Source organism: Physeter macrocephalus, chromosome 4, assembly GCF_002837175.3.
Source record: "Physeter macrocephalus isolate SW-GA chromosome 4, ASM283717v5, whole genome shotgun sequence".
Classification (NCBI taxonomy): Eukaryota; Metazoa; Chordata; class Mammalia; order Artiodactyla; family Physeteridae; genus Physeter; species Physeter macrocephalus.
In genome coordinates, this window is record NC_041217.1 from 29,984,104 (window position 1) to 29,998,013 (window position 13,910).

Sequence of the window (13,910 nt, forward strand, 5' to 3'; positions counted from 1 at the left end):
TTTCTTTTTTCTTTTTTTTTTTTAGGGTGGGTTTTTCAGTGCAGCAATTCAGAATTCAGGATATGATAATTAATTGAGAATTGGTAGACAGAGAGTGATGAGGATTTTGAAAGTATCTTGATGAGTGACTATTTATTTGATAAGAGAATAGTTTCCTGGTTGAGTGATCCAATGCCCTGGAGTTTTAAAATCTCAGACTTGTCTACATTGAGCCTTCAGCAATTTGTCTATTGCAGTTCAAATTTTCCTACGCTGCTACTAGTTCTGGAGGTTTCTGCTGGTGGGTTTCTTCTCTGGTAAGTTGTGATTCTATCTGCCTCTCTCTCCAGTTTGGGGTGCAATGGCTTGCCTGTGATCTCACTTCTCTGACAGATCTAAGAAGAGCTGTTGATTTTTCAGTTTGTTCAGATTTCTACTTGTTGTTAGGACAGAGTGGCAACTTCCAAGCATCTTACAAGCTGGACTAGAATCTGGAAGTTCCCTTGGCTTATTTCTTACCTTTGAGAATATTGGTTTTGAAAGGTCAGTAAATTAACTTGAACATATTTAGCCATAATTTTCCTGTTTATAAAATACAGTCAGGTATGTAGAATGTTGTTTTAGTTTCCTATTGCTGCTGTAACAAATTACCACAAACTTCCTGACTTAAACTAACAGAAATTTATTCTCTTACAGATGTGGAGACCAAAAGCCTGAAATGAGTCTTTTGGGGCTAAAATCAAGGTGTCAGCAAGATTGGTTTCTTCTGAGGGCTCCAGGGAAGAATACATTCCTTGACTCTTCCAGTTTCTAGAGCCTGCTGATGTTCCTTTGTTTCTGGCCACATCACTCCAATCTCTGCTTCAGTAATCACATGGCCTTCTTCCTTTCTGTAGTCAAGTCTTCTTCTACCTTTCTCTTACAAGGATACTTGCAATTGCATTTAGGACCCACCTGGATAATCCAGGAAAATCTCCCCATCTCAAAATTCTCAATCATATCTGCAAAATTCCTTTTGCCATATAAGGTAACATTCACAGGTTCCAGGGATTAGAACCTGGATATCTTTGGCGGCCATTATTCAGTCTACCACCAACGTGCTTAGAAAAGTATCATTTCCTCTTCTGATTATTAAATGTACCTTGAGAAATTTTTATGAATTGATCGCACTAGGTTTCATTGCAGGACAGAATAAATATTATTGGAGAATTGTGCAAGAATTTGCACAATAACTTTGCAAGTGCTACATAGGTAGCAGGAGGAAATACCTTGTCATTTTTTGACTGACCAAGATGGTGGTTTAAATTAAACTAAAGTCTCAATTCTAATAGCAACAACAAAATAAACTGATAGGCACAGATTTTTATAGATGTTTGGTTAGGAGAAATTTGTATTTCTCCAGCTGGTTAAAAAAAAAATGGTAGAGAGCTCCTATACATACAACCAGAATATAACTCATCGACTGAAAAAAAAAATGCACAACCTAAAAGTTGAGAGTTATGTTTTATTTGGCGGACTTTCTTAGGACTTCAAGCCCAGGAGACAGCCTCTCAGATAACGCTGAGAAAACTCTTCCGAGGAAGAGGAGGGGGAAGCCAGAATATATAGGAGTTTTTGCACCAGGTAACAGCACCAGGTAACTGAAACAAAAGATTACTGTTAACAAAAGAAAATTAGATATCTCAAATTAAGGAATTTAGTGCTCTTCTATGTTTGGGAAGATGCAAGATTCTGGGCTCGCTGAAATCATTCCTTTGATATTCACCTCAGCTGTCTGGGACCAGTTATCCTGTGTTTTCTCATCCTGAGTTTCCTCAGACTGCACCATCAGGGGTGAGTGCAGTCTGATGACTGCTAGGTGGCAGGCATTCCTTGCTTCCATCCTCAGTTCTCTCAAGGCTCACCATGGGGGCTGGCTATAATCGCTGATGGCTGCAACATCCTTTGTTTACTGATATGGCGGGCAGTATTTTCTTTCCACATGTCCTATTTTCAGCAAGAGTATTGCCTCTCTTCCCTTCCATGTACGCCCTTCTGGACTGTCTTGCCATTTCACAATTTTCCAATTTAAACTTTAATTTAAATATTTCATCCAAATAAAGCATTTTAGGACAGAATGCATGAAAAGAGCATGCAATGTAATTTTCCCAGAATCTTAACTCCCTTTGGAATAGCTTTAGATCTTAATGACTCTAGGTCTGATCAAAGAATCAGAAACACAAAGCTGGAAATGAAGAAAGGGTAGTGGCACAAAAGCATAACACTTCAAATTATTTAAGGAAAAAAGAATCTTTTAGTGGGTGTCTGTGGAGTTTCAGGATAATCACTGAGAAACAGCATTTGAGATGTCTGACAAAACAATGAAAATAACTTAAACTTTTTGAATAGTTGAAAGTTAGGTTTAAATGAAAGCTTGTCTCAACTTCAAAATACTGTATTTCACAAGAGAAGTCTATAATTACTGTCATCAGATGCTGGGGCCCCCAACCAGCATCATGTTAAATTAAACCCTCTGAATTCTGTGTTTATCTTTCTGCTTCTTTATGTGGTGGAGAAAGGAGAGTTCAGAAACAGTTATGGTAAAGTCTGAGTGCTTCCCTTTTTTACTTTAGTGAGCAGGTCCAATATAAATATACAAAACTTAAATTCTTATATAGGGGATGGAATTTTCAAGTGAACCGTTATATATAGGGGCATTTTTTTTTTTTTTTTGCGGTACGCGGGCCTCTCACTGCTGTGGCCTCTCCCGTTGTGGAGCACAGGCTCCGGACGCGCAGGCTCAGCGGCCATGGCTCACAGGCCCAGCCGCTCTGCGGCATGTGGGATCTTCCCGGACCGGGGCACGAACCCATGTCCCTTGCATCGGCAAGCAGACTCTCAACCACTGCACCACCAGGGAAGCCCAGGGGCATTTTTTAAAGTGAGGGCCCAGACCATAAAGAAAGCAGTGGTAGGTATCAAATTAGAAAAAGAGAATCACCATGAAAACAGCAATGCAAATATATAAAGACTGGACAACAGCTGGGAAAAGCTGAAGTTTTAAAAATACCTTATCTGATGTATTACCCATATGATATTTTTAAAAAGCAAGATAAAAACATACTCAGAATGCATCACCATACAGTCATATGGTAATGAAGTAAGTCTACCCCCCAGTGATGTCATTGCTGGTTTCAGACCATTCTAGGAAAAGACTCTGTGGACAGATAAATGTACATCATGCCTTCTGGTTTTATGGTATTGGAATTCAGACTACATAGATTATAATTTGTTTATGCCTACTCTTTGTGTTAAACTAAAAGAAGTTGGATTGCCTAGACACTGAGTGTTTTGCTTGAATGAGTTTTTTTTTTTAAAAAAGCTAGTATTTATAATGTTATGAATCACACTAAAAACTTCTCTTTATAAAAGAAAAAATCCAAAGCAATAGTAGATTAGAGATTGAGTGAAAATAGAGTGATTAAGAGGTTGGGTAGTGTAATTTGGGGCAAATTACCTAGATTCTTCAAACCCTGGTTTCCTCATTTGAATAATAATAATACTAGCAACAACAGCAATAATAATAGCAGCACCAGCTTCATTGGTGTTTTGTGAAAAGTAAAAGTGTCGATACATATGAACTGCATAATTGCTCAATGAATAGTCATTGCTATGATTATTGTTGCTGGGTGAACTTCATGGTCCAAATTTCACAGACTCCAGTGCCCTATTCCCAGCAAAGGAGGAGAGGAATGTAGAAATGTGGAAGATGCCATCAGCCTTGAAAGTTTAGTAAATCTCTTTGTGATCTCATCTGTGAGAACATCTTTCATAACTTTTTCCAAACAATTGTTAATATATTTATATTTTCTATATATAGCAGATATACTGGGAAATGTTTTATAAATTTAGGTTTAAATTTAAAACATTCCCTTTTATCTCACATTCAGGCCACTATGAATTTAAAGCATGTCTCCTTGCCCTAGGATTTTATGATTTAGGAAATAAGTTTGAGTGTACTTTCCACACTATTCACAACTGAAAAAAAATACAAACTTGTTTGAACTCTTACTGTGTTCCAAGTACTGTTCTAAGCATGTTACATACTTTGTATTATTTAATCTTCAAAATAGTCTTATGAGGTAGGAAATATTAGTCTTTAAAGAGAGAGTTTAAATTTATGGATTCTAATCATATTACCTTTTAGGCACCAATGTTTTCAATGTTTTTAGTCAGTATTCATATAGTAGCCTTTTTATCTACTATAGTTTTTTCATGGTTAAGTATTCAGAGCTATACATTAAAGGCTGTGTAGTGAATTGGTTGAGGGCAAAAGCTGTGAATTATGAAAGATCTTGGGTCCAATTCTGACTCTAGACTGGTGTTGACCTTGGGTAAACTGCTTAACTTTTGGGGTCAGTTATTACTTTACATATTGAATGGGGCTAATGTTAACTACTTCATAGATTTATTTTAAGGATTAAGTGACTCAATTAATATAGTGTAAAATGTTGGCGATAGAGCCTGGCACATAATAAGCACTCATTTAATGGTGGTCATTATTTTTGATAAACATGCAATGAGTTACTGATGGATAAAACACACACACACACACACACACACACACACACACAGCTAGAGACAATAGGAAATGCTAAGCTAAAAATAATATGCTTACAGTATTTGGATTTATAATTTAATGAGAAAGGAACATGCATATATGAAAGAAATACTTTTTAAGAAATACAAACAGGGCTTTATAAGGTTGTAGGAGATAGAGATCAATTCTGAGTGTTGGGGTATAGCTCAAATGAGAGGAGGTGGGAAAATAGTACCTGAACTGGGTTTGGAAATATAAATAATATATTATTTTTTGGAGAAGGGAGAAAAGAGCTTTCTTGATGCAGGGAATAGCATGAGTAAATGCCCTGAACTATAGAGTTCAGTACCCATGGAATAGTAACTATTATGGTGTATGGTATGATTGGAGAATGGAGTTTGTGGACATCAATTTAGAAATAAGTCTGAAAGACAGATCTAGCCTAGATTGTTAAACACCTTGCTAAGAACTTTTAATCTTACTGTTTAGAAGACTCCCCCATTAGGAATGTGGAAAATATATTTGGAAAGGTGAGGCAGTCAGTGAGAACAGTTAAGACATTGTCCAGATGATTTAGTGGAAATCGATGAATACTTAGACAAGGGTAGTGACAATAGGAATAGAACATAGGACTGAATAAATACAAAAGACATTTTGGAGATATCAGCCAGAGACATTCATTTATTAATGGCTGTGGTGGGAGTAGGGCTGAGGAAGGGGTCAACTATGATGTAAAGTTTTCACCAGGTGGCTAGAACAATAGTGATACTATTCACTGAGACCAAATCCTCATGAAGGAGGTTTGGGGACAGTATGTTTCTGGACATAATGAGTATGAAATAGTCCAGTCTAGTGTGAGTATAGACTATTTGGTAGTCCAAGTAGATTTGTCCTAAATACACATGGAAATTTGAACCTGGAGCTTAAGTAAAGAGTCCAAGTTTGGATGTAGAATATGATTCTTATAGTTGACAGAGAAATATAATTTATTTTGAGATACCCTTGAAAACACCAGGTGGACTTTTGAATTCTTAGTACAGTTTCTAAAATCTAGGTGTATGGAACACACATAATCTCTGTATAACCTACAGTGTATTTTAGGGGGAATACATCTATTTAATACCCGGCCCTTAATTTTTGTTGTTGGCCAGAGGATATAATTTTTTGGATTAAGAATAGGGTGTGGGAGGATCAATGATTCTGGAATACACTCCACAAGTGCTTTGACAGAACCTGTTTTATTAGCTCACATAAACCCCATCTGCTGGGGCCTTTGCTTGATTGGCAATCTGGTAATCCTCTTGTGAGAATTAACTGAACGGCTTTATCTATAAATAACATTCATTTATGTGTGAGATACAAAGGTGTAGTTATGGCGATGAGAGATTGTCTAGCCTACCACCTTTTAAAATTCACAGTTAGTTCCTAACGCATTTGTCAAGCTTTTACATTCTTGTCACATTTCTAATATATTAGGGCATAGTTTGTGAAGAAAACACTTTTCTTGGAGGAAATATGAACCTGTTTTAGGACTTAGCTTATTATTAGTATTGTTATTATTCTAATGCTTAATTGCCTAACATTGAATCACTTTTTTTCTTCCAGTTTTGAGATATTGTTGACATAACAGCACTGTATAAGTTTAAGGTGTGCAGCATAATGATTTGACCTACATACATCATGAAGTGATCATCACAGTAAGTTTGGTGAACATCCATCATCTCAGATAAATAAAAATGAAAGAAAAAGAAGGAAATATTTTTTCCTTGTGATGAGAACACTTAGGATTTACTCTTTTTGTTTTTTTAGGATTTACTCTTTTAACAACTTTCATATAGAACATTCAGTAATGTTAGTTATATTAATCATGTTGCACATTACATTACTAGTACTTATTTATCTTATAACTGGAAGTCTATATCTTTTGATCACCTTCATCCAATCCACCTCACACTCCCCACCTGTAACCACAAATCTGATCTCTTTTTTTTAAGAGTTTGTTTACTTTTTTTTGAAGTATAATTAACCTATGACACTAGTTAGTTCCTGTTACTAACATAGTGAGTTGATATTTCTATACATTTCAAAATGATCACCGTGATAAGTGTAGTTACCATGTGTCACCATACAAAGATATTACCTTATTATTACATTGAATAAATTTTAATAATTTACAAAACACTTTCACTGACATGGTTTCACCTTGATCTTCACATTAACTCAAGTGGAGGCAGAGTTGTTACGTTTAATAGGTGAAGAAACAGACTGAGAGAGGTTGAGTAATTTGCTCAAGATCCCAGAGCCAATAAGAGTTGGAACCAGGGCTTTGACATTAACTTGCCTCCAGATGGGCTTTTTTATTCCTATTACATGTCTCTACTTTTTCTAGTAATATTTCTACATCTGATGTTTAATATTCTTCCTTGTATGGTCTCAAATGAATAGACTATATATATTATTGTTTTCCACCTTCAAAATTCTTGACATATCTTTTGATATGGTAAATGTGCTATTAAAATATGATCAACACCTTAGGAAAAAGTCTGTGTGTTAACTCATCATATTGATAATGTCAAGGTTGTTGATTCTTGTTTGATTTTCTCTTTCCTTTTCTCTTTCTTTTTCTTTTCCTTTCTCTTTCCTTCTTTCTCTTCCTTCTTTCTTTCTCTTTCTTTCTTTCTTTCTTTCTGTAGCTGCACGACTATGTTAAGCTTAACTAAGTTACTAGTAGATTTTGGCTGTAATTTTCAGCAACATATATTTTGGCTTTATTTTCAAAATAGGTGTTATTTAAATCATGGTATTTATGTTTTATGAAAATTGAAAACTAATAAGAATGAAATATGGAACTGAGGTTGAGCAAAATGTATAGGAAACAATAAGGTAGCCAAATACCTGTTTATATCCAGAATCTGTTCTGCCTTTCCTTTTTAAAAGAAAATATTTTGAATATCATCTTTAGGAACTGTAAAGAAAAAAATTGATCCTTTACCTAAAGTGTATTGTCTTTTAACTGGGGAAAAGGGCAGAGATAAAAGAGAACCCAGCTTAGGACACCGCACTGCCCTTTATTGGAAGGAGCAGTGCTGCAAGCTGTCTTTGCCCTGGTTCAGATGCTAGAGTCATTCAAGGAGTCTGATGCTATTTTCCCCTTGTTTAAGTTTGTATTCCTACTGTTTCTTGAGGTCTTTCCTAGTCACGGAAGAGAAGGAGTTAGGCAGAAGGGATCTCAGAATATTGTCTTTGTATGTTAAAGAGCTATCATAATCACTGAGAGAAACATAAGTTTCACTGGGTGATGAGTATCACTGTATCAGTATTTCCTTGGAAAGAACTATTATGATGCAAATCAGTGTGTAACCTGGAAGAGGACATCACCAGAAAAGGACCAACTAACAATTGCTTTGTCAGATGTACAGAAACAAACAAAACAAACTTAATTACATTATCACTTAACGTGGCTAACTTTCTAGTGCTCATTTTTTACAGTTTGGGAGGATTCTATTTAGATTTTAAAAGAGTCAGCAACCTCTTTTCCTTATTTGGCAGTATGTTATTTTAGTTATGTTTCCTCCCCCACCCCTTTTTTTTACATTTATTTAGTTTTTTTGAAACATTTCAAGATATAAAGTGAATAGAATCTTTAGCAACACAATAAGGGCCTTTCTTAATCCTGGCTGAGAAGAGGAGGAACAACCTGTTCAATACTGAGCAGAGAAGTTAGCATTTCAGTATCTCTGTGAGAATTTATTTGTAGTAAAGTTGTCAATTTTAAAATTCTTTAAAACAAATTCGGTCATTCTACCCTTTATTTGCTTAATTTAATTTGTAAACTCTGATGAAATTTCCCTCCTTATTGGATGATTTCCATATTTTAGTTTTGGTCAACAAGGCCAGTCCCACGTAGAATTCCCAAGTTGTCTGAGTTTTGTGTTTAGCCTCTGTTCCCTTTCCCTTTTGATGTTTGGCTTCTTTGCTTAGCTGATCTTGCCTTGTTCCCACTCCTACAGCACACACTGGCTGTTCTTCTAGCAGTGCTGTGTGCTGTATGCTGTATGTACCGTTCCTCCAGCCTCATGGCCATTCAACACTCCCTGCAGCTTCACCTCTTCCCTCATTATTTACTCCTTCCCTTTTGACAGTAAGTATTCTGATAGATTAATCTATTCTAAAGAATTTGTGATTTATAGTGTCTTATTTCTCCAGATAATGTTGTGTTGTGATATTTCAAAATGCAACTGCCAGAGAAACTGCAAGAAACATCATGTAAGTAGGAAAAAATGTATTAGTGGCAAGAATCCTAGACTTGGGTGCAGGCCAGTTTGAGAGGGAATTTGGAGGCCTTTTGCTAGCCTCAGATTCACATTTTCTAGGCAGCTCCCTACATCATCTGAGATGGAATTTTGATGCTGTTTTTCTGGTTTTTAAGGCCACACTTAGTGAGACTATCATGTGAAATTATTACCAAGGGAGAATTTAGCCACTGCCTTTGCAAGACAATAGGCAGTTTATCAAAGGGTATAGAGGACTTTTTCAGATGTGTCTTGGGTTTTGTTGTAGGGCACAGTCTCTGCTGTTTTATTTTATTTTTTATTTTTTTCTGCTGTTTTACTTAATCAACATAAGCTGTTTCCATACTCATAATTATGAATAGAGGATTTAAGCTTAATGTTTTAAATTCCATGTTTCTAAGATTAATATTAAAAAGATTGGAAAATGGCAAGCCTTTTCAGGATGTATAATCAAATAGGTAAGTTATATACACCCCTGGAGAAATTACAAAAATTTTCCAGTTTTTTAAAATATAATTTTCAATTTCATACACCCACTTCTCTATTAACATATTGCATTCACAGGGAGAGCATTACTTTCTTTTCTAAAAACATTTTAAATTTAATTTTTATACAGTAGGTTCTTATTAGTCATCAATTTTATACACATCAGTGTATACGTGTCAATCCCAATCACCCAATTCATCACACCACCACTCCAACCCGGCTGTGGCTTTCCCCCCTTGGTGTCCATACGTTTGTTCTCTACATCTGTGTCTCTATTTCTGCCCTGCAAACCTATTCATTTGTACCATTTTTCTAGGATCCACATATATGCATTAATATACGACATTTGTTTTTCTCTTTCTGGCTTACTTCACTCTGTGTGACAGTCTCTAGATTCATCCACGTCTCAACTAATGACCCAATTTCGTTCCTTTTTATGGCTGAGTAATATTCCATTGTATATATGTACCACGACTTCTTTATCCATTCGTCTGTCGATGGGCATTTAGGTTGCTTCCATGTCTTGGCTATTGTAAATAGTGCTGCAATGAACATTGGGGTGCATGTGTCTTTTTGGACCTGGCTATTGTAAATACTGCTGCAATGAACATTGGGGTGCATGTGTCTTTTTGAATTATGATTTTCCCTGGGTATAATCCCAGTAGTGGGATTGCTGGATCATATAGTAATTCTATTTTTAGATTTTTAAGGAACGTCCATACTGTTCTCCATAGTGGCTGTATCAATTTACATTCACGCAAATAGTGCAAGAGGGTTCCCTTTTCTCCACACCCTCTCCAGCATTCGTTGTTTGTCTTAGAGCCTGGCAAGTCAAATTTAAATTCTGTATCTTCCTGGTCTCTGGACATTAGTGGACCCAACCCAGTTGGCTGAGCTTGGTCTCAGGCTCTGCGCCTAGCTCTCAAACCTGACCCCATCCTATGAAGACCAGTCCTGGGATGCCTTTTTTTTTTTTTTTTTTTTTTGCGGTACGCGGGACTCTCACTGTTGTGGCCTGTCCCGTTGTGGAGCACAGGCTCCGGATGCGCAGGCTCAGCGGCCATGGCTCATGGTCCTAGCTGCTCCGTGCCATGTGGGATCTTCCCAGACCGGGGCACGAACCCATGTCCCCTGCATCGGCATGTGGACTCTCAACCACTGTGCCACCAGGGAAGCCCTATTCAGGGTTTTTTGTGTCTCCATACAAATTTTAAGATGTTTTGTTCTAGTTCTGTGAAAAATGCCATGGTAATTTGATAAGGATAACATTGAATGTATAGGTTGCCTTGGGTATATGTAGACAATGTTGATTCTTCCAATCCAAGAACATGGTATATCTTTCCATCTGTTTGTGTCATCTTCAATTTCTTTCATCAGCATCTTATAGTTTTCAGAATACAGGTCTTTTGCCTCATTAAGAAGCTTTATTCCTAGGTATTTTATTTTTTTTGATGCAATGATAAATGGGATTGTTTCTTTAATTTCTCTTTCTGATCTTTTTTTAGTGTTTAGGAATGTAAGAGATTTCTGTGTATTAATTTTGCATCCTGCAACTTTACCAAGTTCATTGATAAGCTCTAGTAGTTTTCTGGTAGCATCTTTAGGATTTTCTATGTATAGTATCATGTCATCTGCAAACAGTGACAGTTTTACTTCTTTTCCAATTTGTATTCCTTTTATTTATTTTTCTTCTCTGATTGCCCTGACTATGACTTCCAAAATTATGTTGAATAAAAGTAGCAAGAGTGGACATCCTTGTCTTATTCCTGATCTTAGAGGAAATGCTTTCAGTTTTTCACCATTGAGTGTGATGTTAGCTGTAGGTTTGTCATATATGGCCTTTATCATGTTGAGGTATATTCCCTCTATGCCCACTTTGTGGAGAGTTTTTATCATAATTTGGTGTTGAATTTTGTCAAAAGCTTTTTCTGCATCTATTGAGATGATCATATGGTTTTTCTCCTTCAATTTGTTAATATGGTGTATCACATTGACTGATTTGCATATATTGAAGAATCCTTGCCTCCTTGGGATAAATCATACTTGATCATGGTGTATGATCCTTTTAATGGGTTGTTGCATTCTGTTTGCTAGTATTTTGTTGCGGATTTTTGCATCTATATTCATGAGTGATATTGGTCTGTAATTTTCTTTTTTTGTAGTATCTTTGTCTGGTTTTGGTGTCAGGGTGATGGTGGCCTCATAGAATGAGTTTGGGAGTGTTCCTTCCTCTGCAATTTTTTGGAAGAGTTTGAGAAGGATGGTTGTTAGCGCTTCTCTAAATGTTTGATAGAATTCACCTGTGAAGCCATCTGGTCCTGGGCTTTTGTTTGTTGGAAGATTTTAAATCACAGTTTCAATTTCATTACTTGTGATTGGTCTGTTCATATTTCTATTTGTTCTTGGTTCAGTGTTGGAAGGTTATACCTTTCTAAGAATTTGTCCTTTTCTTTCAGGTTGTCCATTTTATTGGCATACCTTGTCATTTGTCTGTAGGTATTTTTTGATTTCCTCTTTGATTACTTCAGTGATCTCTTGGTTATTTAATAATATATTGTTTAGCCTCCATGAGTTTGTGTTTTTTACATTTTTTCCCCTGTAATTGATTTCTAGACTCATAGTGTTGTGGTCAGAAAAGATGCTGGGTATGATTTCAATTTTTTTAAATTTACTGAGGCTTGATTTGTGACCCAAGATGTGATCTATCCTGGAGATGTTCCCATACCTTCTTCTTGGATTGATCCCTTGACCATTATTATGTAGTGTCCTTCCTTGTCTCTTGTAACATTCTTTATTTTAAAGTCTATTTTATCTGATGTGAGTATTGCTACTCCACCTTTCTTCTGATTTCCATTTGCATGGAATATCTTTTTCCATCCCCTCACTTTCAGTCTGTATGTGTCCCTAGGTCTGAAGTGGGTCTCTTGTAGACAGCATATATATGGGTCTTGTTCTTGTATCCATGCAGCCACTCTGTGTCTTTTGGTGGGAGCATTTAATCCATTTACATTTAAGGTAATTATCGATATGTATGGTCCTATTACCATTTACTGAATTGTTTCGGGTTGTTCTTGTAGGTCTTTTCCTTCTCTTGTGTTTCTTGCCTAGAGAAGTTCCTTTAGCATTTGTTCTAGAGATGGTTTGGTGGTGCTGAATTCTCTTAGCTTTTGCTTGTCTGTAAAGCTTTTGATTTCCAGACGAATCTGAATGAGATCCTTGCTGGGTAGAGTAATCTTGGTTGTAGGTTCTCCCCTTTCATCACTTTAAGTATATCATGCCACTCCCTTCTGGCTTGTAGAGTTTCTGCTGAGAAATCAGCTGTTAACCTTATGAGAGTTCCCTTGTATATTATTTGTCATTTTCCCTTTGCTGCTTTGAATAATTTTTCTTTGTCTTTAATTTTTGCCAGTTTGATTACTATGTGTCTCATCATGTATCTCCTTGGGTTTATCGTGTATGGGACTCTGTGCTTCCTGGACTTGGGTGGCTATTTCCTTTCCCATGTTAGGGAAGTTTTCGAGTATAATCTCCTCAAATATTTTCTCTGGTCCTTTCTCTCTCTCTTCTCCTTCTGGGACCCCTATAATTTAAATGTTGTTGCGTTTAATGTTGTCCCAGAGGTCTCTTAGGCTGTCTTCATTTCTTTTCATTCTTTTTTCTTTATTCTGTTCCGCAGCAGTGAAATCCACCATTCTGTCCTCCAGGTCACTTATCTGTTCCATTTAGTTGTTTTTCTGGGGTTTTATCTTGTTTCTTCATCTGGTACATAGCCCTCTGCCTTTTCATCTTGTCTACCTTTCTGTGAATGTGGTTTTTGTTCCACAGGCTGCAGGATTGTGAGAGAGCATTTCTGATGTTTCCTACTACTGAATTGAAAATGCATATGAAACTTGTAAATGCACAGTATTGTAAATACCTGCACTGACTGAATAGTCTCCCACTTTGTTTCTCCTGTGAAATAAGTTAACTACATGTGAAAACTGCATTGGCTTTTTGAGGTCACAGGTAGAAGTCGGTTTGAAAGTGGTCAGTGAACAGTTGCGGGGCAGCTACTCTCAGTTCCTCTGCGTTGAGCTTCACAGTCTCAGCTAGCAGTCCACCCTGCTTGCAGTTCACAATGCCTGTCACTTGAGGGCAGCATAATCACATACGTACAGGCCTGCTGTCTGCTTTAACAAATCGAAGAACTGATTGCAAAGCAAACCACAGAGCCCACGAACATGAAAATCAGGTCAAGTTTTTTTTCATACACACTGCTCAACTGTTTGAAACACAAGGTGAGCGTATTAGAGAGAACAGTTATTTTTCTATAATTGAAAATCCTTATCCAAAGAATATGTGATTTGCATTAGAAAATTACTTGTAATTATGAATTTTAAATTAGGGTTTAAGGGGTGGGGGGCAGGGTGGAAGAATGAATGATGTCTTTCCTGTCTGTGCATGGAACCATATATAGTAGTTAAGCCATTTGGCACTAATGTCAGACTACTTTGTCTTAATCTACCATGATATTTTGGGCAAGTTATTTAACATGTTTATGCCTTAATTTCCTCAAATATAACATAGGGGGAATT

At 36.6% G+C, this 13,910-nt stretch overlaps 1 long non-coding RNA gene across 1 annotated transcript in view; it reads left to right on the top strand.

Annotated features, from left to right (window-relative positions):
* Positions 1–430: 430 nt before the first annotated feature.
* LOC102982445 (uncharacterized) overlaps positions 431–13,910 on the top strand; it is a 157,924-nt gene continuing 144,444 nt past the window's right edge. Inside the window, exon 1 of the long non-coding RNA XR_003679391.2 lies at positions 431–1,602. This is a non-coding gene — a long non-coding RNA (uncharacterized lncRNA). The remainder of the gene's footprint in view (positions 1,603–13,910) is intronic.